The sequence below is a fragment of the Ciconia boyciana genome, chromosome 8, assembly GCF_034638445.1.
Source record: "Ciconia boyciana chromosome 8, ASM3463844v1, whole genome shotgun sequence".
Classification (NCBI taxonomy): Eukaryota; Metazoa; Chordata; class Aves; order Ciconiiformes; family Ciconiidae; genus Ciconia; species Ciconia boyciana.
Window position 1 is genome coordinate 53,043,341 of NC_132941.1, and position 14,054 is coordinate 53,057,394.

Sequence of the window (14,054 nt, forward strand, 5' to 3'; positions counted from 1 at the left end):
GAGCTCAGGCTCTGATTGAAGAGAGATGCCATGCATCAGGCCTGCAGCTTTCTCTCTGAAACATTTAGCAAGGGATGGTGGTAAAATGTATTTATTTTCATGTATTGAGGAAAGACCATATATTCCAGACTCTTTTTTTTCCATCACTCAGAGATGGGCCTGAGGCCAAAACGGTGCTGCTAAGCTTGTTTTCTATTTAAAACCTTCATTTTTATTAATAACCCTTTACAGCCTACACACCAGCACTGCGGGAGTTGCATTTCCGTGTTATGTCATCGTGAACCGTTATGTATTTAATTCCTCTACCCACAAACCCATATGGACATCATTAAACACGCACTATACAGTATTAAAACTGTGTTCCATAAAGTGTGATTTAGAAAAAAAAAAGACCTATGAAGTGCGGATTTTTTTTTTCCTAAGGTCATGGGAAAATGAAGAAGTAGGGGAGAGAGAAAAGGTTCAGCGGTGCTGTGGGTTAGCTTATAGCTCTCCATGCCTGCAGACCAAAAACCCAGCCTGCCTTATCCACCACAGAAGATTAATTACCCAGTAACTTCAGGCCAGAGATGACAAATTTCTGTTTGGCAGACCACAGAGACAACTTCTACAAAAATTACAGGTTACAAACCAGCACAAGACCTTGATGATTTTATTTCTGCCAAATTAGGTTTGCATCACTTCTCCTGAAAGAAGTTGCCTTTAGTGGGAAAAAAAGAGCAGGTTTCCCCATATTGCTGAGGGTTAGTTATCAGGGCCACTAACACAGGCGAGGGTAGACCCTTGCCCTGCGCGTGACGCATGTGCGGCACAGGGTTTACTCCCAGTTCCTGTTATGGCCCCGGACTGGCTTGTCCTGGCTGTAGTCTATGCTAGCAGCAATCCAACACTCAGGGAAATTCTGCAAGTCAGCGAGGGCACACTTATCCTCAGCCTCAGGATCTCGCCTGTGTCGAGGACACTCCTATCATCCCTCCGTTATCTTTTATGGGAGATTGGGGATGAAAAGATACGGGAAAGAGAGAAAGTGATGGAAGAAATACATCAGACAGCAAATAAACCCAATGTAGAGAGTACCAGTGGGAGAAATAGAAATGAGTGTAGAAATGCTGGGGGAAGCAGGGCAGAACACATTGAGAGGGAAGCAAACAATACCCAAGGGATGTGAGGAGAATGGAAAAACCCAGGGACAGTTAAAAACTGCACAAGAAAAGATATGCCAATAAAAGGCAGAGAAGCTGATGCAGTCAGGGATGGTAAGAAAGCAAAAAGACAGCAAGAGATAAGAACAAAGCACAATTTTAAAATGTCCAGTAAAATAAAAGATTTATGTATGTATGTAAACTAGGAGACAATAAGTCAATTGCCTACAACACACACAGACAGCTTACAACGACCTAGTCCTTTATACTGGAGTGAGACCTGCCAAACCCTGTTTGATGGCTGAATTCCCTCTGATTGTGGAGCAAGCACTAGCTGAAGCAAACGAACCACAGTGAAAATGGTATCTGACAGGATCTTACAGCAAATAACAGCCACGGAAAGGTTTTCTGCATAGCCTTGTGCTTATTGCTTTGTCTCAGAGCAGCTGCATTCCCTTATGGAGACTGTATTGGTGCTCCCTTGATTTTACAGCTACACAATTAAAAGTTCCCCTCAAAGATACAGATAAAGATACATACCTAATTGCTTTGAAGCCCTTTTTGGTTTTCTTTATGAAATATTAATAAAAATAAATGCATAAAAAGAGCATTCAGGGCACATACAAATTGTGTGTTACATAAAACCTCTAAATGCTCAGGCCAGCTGAGCCTCTCCACTGGTTTTGCTGTGTGATGTCCGTGTTTAGGAGTCTGCGAGAATAGATGTCACCTACCCTCATCCCTTGGAAGCTGGTGACTTAGTTCAAGTTAAATTTGTTGTGTTGCCTCCAAAGCCTGTGTGTGTGTGTACTCGCATGCGTGTCAATCTCCAGGCAAGAGAGGAGAATTAACAGGATTTGCAGAGGGGTTACTGATGAATGAACGACCTTTATATCCCAGCCCTCCCCAGAATTTTTCCTTACCATCAAACAAACATACACATGAATACACACACAAATACCTTTGGGTGCACATGTGCTCCTGTTGAATGCAATACAGTTACTCACTGTGTAGAAAACTAGCCATGTGCATTAATGTTTGGAGGAGGAGGACCACTCTCGAGATGAGACTGACAGCAAGTTTAATGTTACCTAGTTGCATTACTCTGGAGGTGAAATGTTTTTGACATGTGTCTCTGTACGGCTGTGTCCTACTTCATTCAGAATCTAGAATTTGCTTTGATGTTTCAAAAATAAAGCCTTAAAAGAAGAAGGAAACACAAGTGGCAAAACTTCTTCAGGAAACTTGCAAAGGACCATTAGAGCCCCAAGCTGTTAAATACTCTATTTTGGGTCAACGCCCTCTTAAACTGATAGTCACATCTTCTACTTATACAGTTCCCTGGCATATGAGTATATCTGAAGTGAACGTATCTGAAATGGAGATAAGATTAGAGATTTTCTGAGCACATATTAGGATAGACAAAATCATGGCAGAAAGTAACATTTGTTTGTTAAAGCCGAAAATTCTCTGTTTGCTGATATTATTTCAGTCTTCTCTCACAAACACTATTTATCCTGCCAGGGATCAGGACTTACTGGGCAGTAAACCGGGGCTCAGTAGTTTATATGCCTGTCAACAAAAAAATTAAATATAAAACACTTGTCATAAATCCGCACGGACGAAATTTTCTGATTTATGAGGATGCTGAATGATTGAGGCAAGAGTGTATTTAAACAAAAGCCTTAAGAGAAAGCAGACAAAAAAGGAAGGAAAAAAGATAGTAATTATATAATGCACTGGGGACCAGCCTTCCTTAAGAAGCGGGGGAAAGGGACTCCTCTTACGATGCCTATTTCATCCCTTGCCTAATAATCCAAAAGCACCTAACTTTCAAAGTACTGCCTTTTTTCATAGGCTGGAAGCACCACAAAGCATCCTTCATCAGCCTGGCCTTTTGGCAGTTGCCTTCTCCAAATGCAAATGCCACATCTGGAAAAGGCAGGAATCCTCTCTCCTGCCTGAAAGCCTCCTTTTATCTCTGTCCTCTGCAGAACTCCTACTTTTTGCAACTACTCACTCCAACATACCACTTTATTGAAGGGATTCAAGGCTTTCTCCTCATCTGCTGAAGGTCTGCCTCTTCTTAAAGTCCCAGCTCACCTTCGGAGCCCGCTCGCTAGCTAGCGCGGGTCACCCTGCCATCCCTCAGCCAAGCAGCCGTAAAACAACCCCCTCCCGAACACACAGATGAGCATGAAAACGATAATAATGAAGATTAACAGAAGGTTATTTGTCAGGCCTGGCAAGAAGAGCATCTCATTAGCTGGTATGGCCTGTGCAATTCAGCCGCCAGGGGTTCCTCCTCCCCCCAGGGGATGACACTGATGTATCATGAACATTAATAACATTGTTAGTGCGTGTCCAACAGAGCTCTGCTTTGTGCATTGAGACGACCCGGCAAACAAGAAGATACTTTTCCACTGACCTCTTGCTGGAAGAGTTTAAAGCTGTTTGCAGGGATGCGAACGATTCTTGCAGCTTTCTCTAGTTGCTCCTGGCCCTTAGCTTCACTATAAAGATATGTATGGAGGTGAAGGAACTAATCCAGACCCAGCAAGATGCCTCAGCACCCAAGTTACCGGCTACAGGGACTGCAGAGGTTATGTGCAAGCTGAAGAACCTTATTATTGTGACCATAGAAAGGAAAGCGCTCAGTTCTGTGACCCACATGCTTCCCCAAATGGGGGAGCTGTATTGCTAAAATGTCACATCCTGCAGGAAGAACATAGAATATTGGCAACATGTACTGGTCCCCACTACAGAGTAAAAGCTACTCCAGTTACTCAGTCTGCATACCTTGTTTGCATTTGCCCATATTTTCAGGGGGTTGATGACAGCCTTACACCCCACCTTCTGGTCCTAAGTTCAGAATAGCTGAAATCATTCTGAAATTTAATCGTAACATCCTCAAGAACTCTACAGCTCCCCTAGCAAGAGAGGACAACGATGGTGAGGTCCTAATCATTAGAAAAAGGACTGAGACCAGCAACCTATCCAACGGCGAGCAGCAAAGGAGGCGACGTTGCTAATTCACTAGTGAACCAGGACAACTTCAAGTCTCTGATGAACGCTGTCTCTGCTATGTGTCATTCACACTTCATTCCCGGCACGCTTAGATGGGAAAGGAAAAGGTTTATCTGTTAGATATGGTGCCCCTGCTGTCCTAACCCCACGCTTGTTGCAATGGGTCTCTTCTCATAAAGCAAAATAGGCAATTTTTGGACCACAACATTCAACATTTTCTTCTTCTTTTATATTTTCAAGCACTAGGTATCTCAGGTTACTAGTGATTTTTTGTGGTGGTTCCCAAATGAGCCTGAACTGCTGTGATTTTTCAAACCCACAAGACTGTAATTGAAAGCAAATGTAATCAGACATATACAATGTTCTGAGGTTCACCACAGTGCACTGCAGTCAGCATTACTGGAGTGGCTATTAAAACTCCTTGGAGCTGGGAAGCAAATACAGCCTGCAAGAATCCAGCAAATAACCAGCATTTATTAGATTAGACTAAAGTATTGCAAAGCCACAGTCAATCCTCTATTCAGAATATATCCGAGGTCTATTTAAATGAACATCTTTCCTGAGCTTAGGCCAATTGTTTTAAGAGATGTGAATGGAAACAAGGAAAGAATTCTACTTTTAACACAACAAATTCTGCAATCCTTACATCAGCATAAATCTCGAATAGTCCATTACTGTCAGCAGGGTCGTTCCAATCAAACTCTGGCATAACTGGAAACAGAAAGTGGCCCAAAGACAAAGGGTATCTTTGAACCCAGACACACAGCTCTAGCTAGAGATAAGCAGTAGCAAATCCCTTCCATAAACCTCCCAAACCAAATGCAAGCATTAAAGGGGGGTGGGGGTGGGAGGGGTGGGGTGTGTTTAATTTAATTTCCACTGGCACTTGAGTCTGCACTTAAAAGCAGGTCTAGGGTTATCTGTGAAATTTCAATTAAATCAAAAGCTTTGATAACATGATAAGTCACTCCACAGTTTGGAGTCAAAACATGTTGTTATTTGATCCTCTGCTTGTGTTTCTGGGAACAGCACGCATGAAAGACAGTCAGCTGCAGACCAGTCAAGAAGATGGAAAGGGTGGAAATGAATCTACCAATAGATCACTGAGTCTCCTGCAGCCAGAGCCACTTGAGATCTGGTATTTTTTATACATCCTAAGTCCTAAAGAAGGCACCCCATTCCTCAAGAGACAGAAGGACAGAGCAAAACAGCTCATCTCAGAAGCGTGCAGCACTCCGGGGGATGGTTCCTTACTGCCACAAATGGTTCCTTACTTCCAGGCTTGCTACAAGCAAGATTTTAAACAGCAACAGCATTGGAAGCTGAATGCAAAACTCTGAGGACATGAAACACCAAGCGCTGTGTATGTAATGAAATGGATTTCCAGCGCAAATCCTTTGGTGTCGTGGGGTGAACAGGTGAAGCCAGGTGCACCAAACAATAATTGTCTAACAACACGCTGTTATGATACAGCCAAAGCAGAAAGGAAGCCCAGCTCTCCTCCTAACTCAAAGCAGGAGGCGGTGGCTCTCCAGAGAGACCTGACTTGCTTTACCTGTTGTTCAGCACTCTTTGATTGCTAATGCTTCCTCCTCTCTCTTCAGTGGCAACTGCTGGAAGCTAAGGGCAGTACCAGACACTCTCAAAGTCCTGTTTACCGAGGAACATCACCTCTGCTTCCTGGTGTTTAGACAGAAATTCTCCACCTTAAATAAATGTGAGATGTCAACTCCACCTGGCCTGTAGTCAATAGCATTAAAACACATTTTAAGCAATGCCTTCCCTTGTAACATATAGTACAGCCTGATAAAACCCTATCAAATGTAATGGGATGTCTTACGTTGTCCCCAACCAGTTCAGATCGCATATAGGGTTGCACTAGGCACATGTACATGAGAAAAACACTCTTTTTCTAACCAGCGAAGCTACTGATCCTCAACAGCATTAAAAATAAAGGCACTCTCCAGATCAGCAATGTCAAAATTACCCAGCGACCACCAATAGGAAGTGCAGAGCACTGAAAAGTCCCTTCTGACCCCAGGCACCACGGGGGGATCATTTATCACCCTGGCAGCAAACACCCCATTGAGCACGTGTGTCCCTAGTGCCCTCCTCTGCAGAGTGGAAAAAGATCTTCATTAAACAATAGTGCGACCATATTAAATATAGACATAGCAATGACAAGCTGGATTCTTCTCCATGATATAATTATATTTGTAACATAAGCTGCCTATTCTTGCTTTTCAGAGACGTGACACACAGAGGACAAGACAGGCTATATTCAATTCTGTCATGTTAGTGAAAAGAAAACTCCACCCCGTCTCCTCCTGCCTGGCAGGTCGTGAGTCAGCAGTGACAGATACCTCAGTGCATGCAATTAACCTGCGAGCAGGGGCTCACCAGAACAAGAAATCCAGATAAGAAGAGGAAGTCCCCGTCCCCCTTCCTCTCCTCAGTTCCAGGCTTATCCAGAAAGCACAGCAGGACCGGACGCTTCTCTTCTGCGTCGGCCTAAGGATCTCTTTTGTGTTTATCAGCATGGACCATTCAACCCTATGGGCTGCCCCTGTTCTGGGGTGTCAAACCAAGCATCACCAGTCTTTAAACAGAGACTTTCAGAAGATCCTGTGGCACTGAGCCAAACATTTCTAGACGTGAGGGCTCAAGGATAACGGGTGCCCCAAATCCTTCACAACAAGCTTGATAACCTCTGAATCCAGTTATTTTGGTTCTGCTCCAATCCTGCCTCACTAGCCCAGGTTTCCCCCACTGCCAGATGAATAAATTTGTTCTTTTGGCTCCCTAACTGGTTTTGCATATAGAAGCACCAGCAGAACAGGCTTTCCGGACAGATTTTGGAAGTAATGTTTCTTCCAACGTTGACTGATGATTTTAAAAACAAATTATTTTTCTAACTGGTCATTTCTAGAATTATATTATGGAAGGAATGGGGTTTCTTTACCAGAATCAAAGCCTCTTAGCAAATCTCTGAAACTGTACATCTGCAATCATACTGCAGATACAGCCAGGAGATGTGAGAGGCCTTTCCAACATCACAAAATAAATCAATGAGACAGTAAGGAGCAGATTTCCCAATCCCCTGCATTAACCCCTAAACTTCTCTTCTCCGGAAGGAAGGAATTTTATGGGTTAAGTTAAACATTAAGCAAACTATTACTTTCTAAGCTACAAAATAGGCATTGGCAAATTATCAGCAGTGATTGTTCCTTTAGGATATGAACAAAAATTACTGGACAGGAAAAAGGCCCTCGAGCCAACAGGCCTGGCATTTAGTTTTTCTAAAGGCAGTATCTCCATATTTCAAAACACCTCTTCAGTCCCAATTCTTCTACAGAGAAAGAAAAAAAAAATATTGAATTTGTGCTCATAAACAGTAAACTTTTACTAGCACTGACACTACCGTTGTGTTTGGCCCCAGCAAGGCAGTCCGGTGCCACTGCTGAAGCAGCAGCGTGTCGGCAAGGCTCTGATCTCGGTTACATTCTGAAGGATTTCAGATAAGTCTGGTTATTCTTAATCCATCCTGTGCCCGTGACAGCATGCCGCTTTTAAACCGTGCAGCATGATCATAACCAATCCAGGCAAAAGCTATTTCTGTACACTTGGCTGCCAGTGCCAACTGTCAGTACATTAAACTGTCTTTGCTCCTCTCAGCCCTGTGTCCTTTCACAGTCAGACCTACAAAGCATGAGCAAACCCAAATGTGATATTCAAGGCAAGGAATAAAAGCTCTTGCTGTATGGTAACAGCAGTAACCTATGCTGTTCCAACTGCCACTCTTCTACACCCTTTTTTTGTGGTTGCTGAACCTATTTCATTTAACATGCTTTCTGTTTCCCCCCAGGTTTATTGTTTGATACTTATCTACATATAATTTCTTTTTTCATTTTCTGGATGAGTAGCAAAACAATTTAAATCTTCTCTCAGGAAGGCCTAGTTATTTGCTGATATCACCAATGCTGCAGCCAGTAGCAAATTTCAATATCCTCCATTTGATACTTCAGCCCAAATGGTTTATATGTTGCAAACAACAGGGAAAGTACCATGTGAAACTAAAGAAGAGGACAAGTAATGCATTTGTTATTTCCTTTTTTTCCATTCCTAGAGACTCCTCCATCCCTGCATTGGCTTAGTTTATTTAAGATAACAATCTCCAAGCGAGACCTTCCCAAAGATCACGATAATACGCGTTGATGAAAGGCAGCATACACTGTTGGGGTATCTAGAGCCCCATCTGACAACAGCCAGTTCCCAGAGACTGAGCTCCGGGTCAGAGGGGGCACAACTGGGAATCAGCCACACTTCCCTCCTCTATTTCTGGGGCACAAGGCTGCCTGACCTCTCAGCCACAGATTTATGACAGTCCCATACTATGAGCAGGATACTGTAAAGCACTTCTGCAATTTAGAAGCCGAAAAACCATTTTCACGACAAATTAGTGCTGAGGCCAAATATTTCTAGTAAACACAGCCCTAAAACAGGCACGTTTGAAAAACCAAACACAGGTGCTCTACTACACTCAGATGCTCAAAGAGCCGCAGTACCTAATTTCCACTGAAATCGGTGAGAGCTGGATGACTAATTAGGAGTAGCCAAGCAAGGCTCCTGGCAAACACAGCCCTAACAGGGTATTGCATCCTTAGCTGCCTAAATCTCAGTGAAGGCGATTAAGTCATTCTTTGAAAATATTAACTTTTTCTTCTTTTCAGAACAGTGGGTCTTAACTGACTTATCCTGCCACCATCTTTATTCAGAGCTTTTCCTGATCTGTGGTTTACAATTTACTTCCCAGCTGATAAATCACATAAAAATAAAATTTCCATCTTTTTCTGATTTTGCATTTCTTAGGGAAATTAATTTCCATTTGGCATCTCTCAAGTGGAATGAATTCCCCTAATAAAATGTGTGCATTGAGCAGTCACAATACCACTGCCAAGTGCAGATTGTAACACTGATTGTCATAAAATGGTGCTGACCACATTCCTAAACGATGTGAAAATTATCTGTACTGTAAGTCCTGTAAGAAAAAGCAACCACAAAAAAAGAATGACAGGTTTCCTCATAGCACATCTGCTCAGAGACTCAACTATCAAATGTGTTGGGTAACACAGTTCTAAAGGGATGAAATATAAGAGAAAATATTTGCATAATAGCAAACAAATCAGAATAAATACAGATATTTTACAGATAAAAAATTTTCCTCGTCTACCAATAGGTAACTGAATTGCTATTACAGGGCAGATCAGAGTAGAAACAGAAATAGTCATATGTAAACACAGTCATGCTTATGGATAGAGAAAAGCATATTAGGGAACTGTGCTTTAGCACTGGTAGACTCATAAATTAAACCATGCTTCCTTAACACGGTCACTGCATTACCCTGGCAACTTCTTTCCAGTTTCCTTATCAGAAATTTGTAATACGTGAAGAGTAAAGGGAGAATGCAGCTTCCATTTTACAGTGACTGCCTGGCATCTGAGTATGCAAGTGTTACAGCAGTATTTATGTCACAGAGATACGATCAGTAAAGCTCATGGCTACAGACCACAATAAAGCATTTCTGTTCTTCAGTAAAGGCACCTTCAGCATTAAGTCAATTTTCTGCATGAACCCTCATAATATTATGTCGTATACCTAATAAGGTCCCTAGTTTTCCTGGATTTGCATACTGTTTTTCTGAAAATCACTTTATGATTCTTACAGGAAAACTATTCTCAGATACTGAACACTGCTTTGAATTCAGTTGGTAATATTATTAGTAGTGGTTTAAACAGAAATCTCATTTGAGCCTGCATGCATTTCTGCAGGGGGAGTACTGGAGAACTGAATCCTTGGCTCTTGGTCTGCTTTTTAGACTGGATCCAGACCCAGAAAGAAAAAGCGAACTCTCATGAGTGGTGTGGCCGTGGTATTTTGAACCTAACCGCAAAAAAGCCCTAAAAGCAGTGGACCATATGCGATGTCTAATTGATTAATCCTACTCTTTGGGTATTTCTGTTATTTCTAGTAAAAAAGAACCATTAAAAAAATGTTTTCTGAGATTTTGTTTGTTGACTATGAGCCCTGGCCTGACCTCAGCCTTGAATTTAAATCCCCAGTAGAAGTCTGAAATTAATCCACCTCTGGCTTAGTTATCAGTAATTATAATTATTAACAGAAGCATCCACTAAATGAATGGCTTTCAGTGACATCGTGTTTTAACTTAGAATAATGGATAAATAAAAATGCACTTCCTTCTTACTTTACAGTATCTTTTCCCATAGCAATGCAGGATCTGGTCCTTACATGAGCATGGTAAAAGACACCAGCCCAGCCGTTTGGCTATACATATGCATTTGCTCAAACACTAAAATTCCACCTATTACAAACCTAAGCAGTTGAAAACTGCTCCTCCTGTACCAGAGCTGATGGTTCGAAGCCTACTTTCTCTGCAGCTAATCGGCAGAGCACAGCGAGAGCAGCAGAAGCAGCTGCCTTGGGAACACCGGCACTGGACCTCCAAACCCTGCCTTGTGTATCAGTGCTCTCAACGCATGCCGGATCCCTTGTAAAGGCCATGCTTTCACCATGTGCAACGGTCCGAGAGAGCTCCCAGACTATCTCACGGAGGGATTCAGTGTCCTCCTATGGTCTCTCCCATGCAGCATGAAGGAAACCTGCTGTTGGGAGCTACCTGACCTGGAGCTAGCTCGGCAGGAGCAGACTCAGAGGAGACTGTCAGCTGGTTCAAACGCTGTGATTTCTTGAGACATCTCTCCAGCTATCTGCCTGTAAGCTGCTGTACCTGGAATAGGTTTAATGGGGCTGAAAGGAATACCTTCTGCCTATTGTCACAGGACTCGAAAGCCTGGACCATCACCAAAACAGGAAACACAGAACCTAAACTGCAAATCCAACCAAACAAATTGGCCGGATTATAACAGTTTTGGGAAAGCCCAGGTTTTGTTATAGCTGGATTGCGTGCTGCTCAGCACTGCGGACAATCGAATCACAGCAGCAGTAGGAAATGACTCTGTAGGGAGCAGCCTGCAAGCCAAACACGGCATAACCCGGAGAGGACAGTACACAGAAGCAGGGAGGAGGCAAGAGTAGAGCAGATGAAGAGTTAGAAGGAAGAAGCTGGGAACGTATTTGTAAAAGTGCCTAAGGGACCTCAGGGAAATGTTGATTTCTTTTAGGACAATAGAAACAGAAGTGAAGAGCACAGCTTCGCAGCTGAATTAGTGCAGTAATACATAAATTACTGCATGTGCATCATCGCAAGTCACGGCTCAGCAATTAAGGGCATGGATACCTCTCCGTACATCCCAGCTGCGAGGTAAACCAGACTTTTTTGTGCCTCCTCCCTCAAAGTTTAAGCTTCCATGTTTTTCTGGCTGGGACCATGTGCTCAGGCACTGCTCTGCGGACATGCAATAACTCAATGGACTCCCTGGGCTCAACAACCCAAATGCCCATGGGATTAAGGCTACACTCCTGAAAATTAGTTAATTAAACTCTAGGTCAGGCTTTGTTTTATGAGGCTGAGCTGCTGCAGAAAAACAGAGCAGGTGCTCATGAAACTAAAGGCCATCTCATTGTGCACAGAGAGAAGACATGAAGGCAGCACAAGCAACTCCGTTCTGCGATCCTTTGGTGGCTACGTCCCTTGCTTGGCAACATTTGTTCTCCTTTAACCCAGCCATCTGAATGCCATCTCTATGCTGATATATCGATATATGAACCACCTCTGCACTGAGGGCCAAAAGAAGCAGCTGAAGAAATAGATAAAATAATTAGGGTAGTCTAGATGCTGCCCCCAGGCTACACCCCTACCACCCCCAGTGAGATGAATGATGGACCATGAGGTCCAGGGAAGACTGAATTCATAGGGCTTGGGCACCACTGGCTCACTGCTTCTGGAGTGGCTTGGCAGAGTAGCAAAACAAGGGAATAAATCAGGGTTTTTCTCTGGCTGATCGTGCTCCTTCCTGCAGTTACTGCTGAGGCTGAGAATGGCCCTGGAGGTGTCCTTCCCCCCGACCCTACACAGTGGTCCAGTGAGCCCCAGATCTCCTCCCTTCCCCCTTAGTTCACAGAAGAAAAACACTAAGATGTTTCCATTGGCTTTTACATCATCTTTTTGTAGAGACTAATCTTCAGTTTCAACAATACATCTTTTGTGAAGCGCTCCCAGCAGAAACCTTAGACACCTTCCCTAAGATCTGTTTGCTTACAGAAGACGAGGTAGGATTTGTATAAACCCAGCTAGATTAATGTCTTGCAGACATTAGTGAAGTGAGATTTAATCAGGTTATTGCTCTACATTTTCCAGGGAAATAAATCACACTTATTACTAGGTTGGAATAAGATGCAAGGCTTGGGCTGAGAAAATTTAGTCTTTTTTGTTTTTCCAGGGGGGAGTGAATGGATAACCTGAAAACTGCTGCAAGGCTGTTGAACAGGCAGCTCAGCAAAAGGCCGTCAACAACCTGTAGGACGGAAAAGAGAAAGAAAGCCATAATGGCTAGTGCTAGCCTGGGGGTGGGCCTTGGTCTCCATTTCCTGCCTTGCGGAGGTCCAATCCGGACTCTATTTTACTCAGGCCTAATGCTGTAGGGTCCATATCAGTACAGAAAGCAGGCAGGAGTGTTAAACAGTATTTGAAGCAGACTCCCGAGGTCCATTTGAGATCCTCCAGGTCAACTCTCCCATAAGCCTGAGGACCTCACCCCTCTTCTGGTTGTCTGTTTCTGCTCGGCACATGGGGATGTCTCCTGGCATCGGAGGGGTGTTGTGGGATCACACAACCTTTGCAAACCTTCTTACAGACCCTAAATGGAAACAGTGATGGTCAGCAGGTCTCAAGAGTGTAGGCATATCCTGCTGCAATGGTCTCTAAGTTTGCAATATGTGTTTAACAACGAACATGCAACTGTATTTATTCACGCCAGACATTTTTCTAAAACAAGGATGGCTAGAAAAAAAAAAAGCAGCTCTTTTTCCAGACCTTTGATTTAAAAACTGCTCTTCTTCTCATTCATAAAACAAAAAAGACTTCACTCTCAGCTACGCTAGCAGCGTTTTCTTTAGTACAAATGCTAATACGTCCCTTGTATAAAACCACATATGTGCAACAGACAAAGTTTGGGAAATCAAACTGCAAAGGTCCTCTCCTCTACGCCAGCCAATACAAATCTTTCCAGTAACTACAGGTTTGCATGCGCTGAAGTGCCCAAAACCCAAAAGCTTTACATCCATTTCCCCTTACCCAATGGGCCGTGCAAACACTGGAGAAAGCAAATTACGGTAACACAGCCTGCAATCAAGTTTCAAATCGTGCAACAAAGCAGCACAAAACACAATGGGACCAAGTCAAAATCTTATTGCGGAGCACAATAAAATATATCCTGTTCAGTACGAAGGAGAAAAGGAAATATCAGATGAGACAGCACAGTTGCTTGTAAATACCCTCCTGCCAACGCTTTCCCTGGATAAATTAGTCCTCTGAACCCTGACTGCATCAGCATGAATCAGCCTGTATGCTCCAAGGTAAAGGCTACGATTCTGTTTCGTGTTCAATGGGAACTCTTTCCCCAGCCTCTTCTTGGCTTCCTGCTTAGGAAGAATAGACTCTCCAGAGGCAATTTTGGATCTGGACCACAATCTTGCTCCCTTCAGATAACTAAGTATCTCTGGGCAGGAGTACATTTAAAGAAGCAGCTGGTAATTATGAGCCAAGTGCTTACTGGCAGGATTTCCCCCTGCTGCTGAGCCAATGCTTTGGGGAACTAAATGACTCTTTGGTGATAATTATCAGGTAAAACCCACAAACCAGGGGAGGTTCCCTCATTAGAACCATCAGCAAGAAACAATGCAAAGGTG

General features: G+C 43.3%; 1 protein-coding gene across 2 annotated transcripts in view; it reads right to left on the minus strand.

The window, feature by feature from the left end:
- SH3PXD2A (SH3 and PX domains 2A) overlaps positions 1-14,054 on the minus strand; it is a 273,440-nt gene that overhangs the window by 137,591 nt on the left and 121,795 nt on the right. The window lies entirely within an intron of this gene.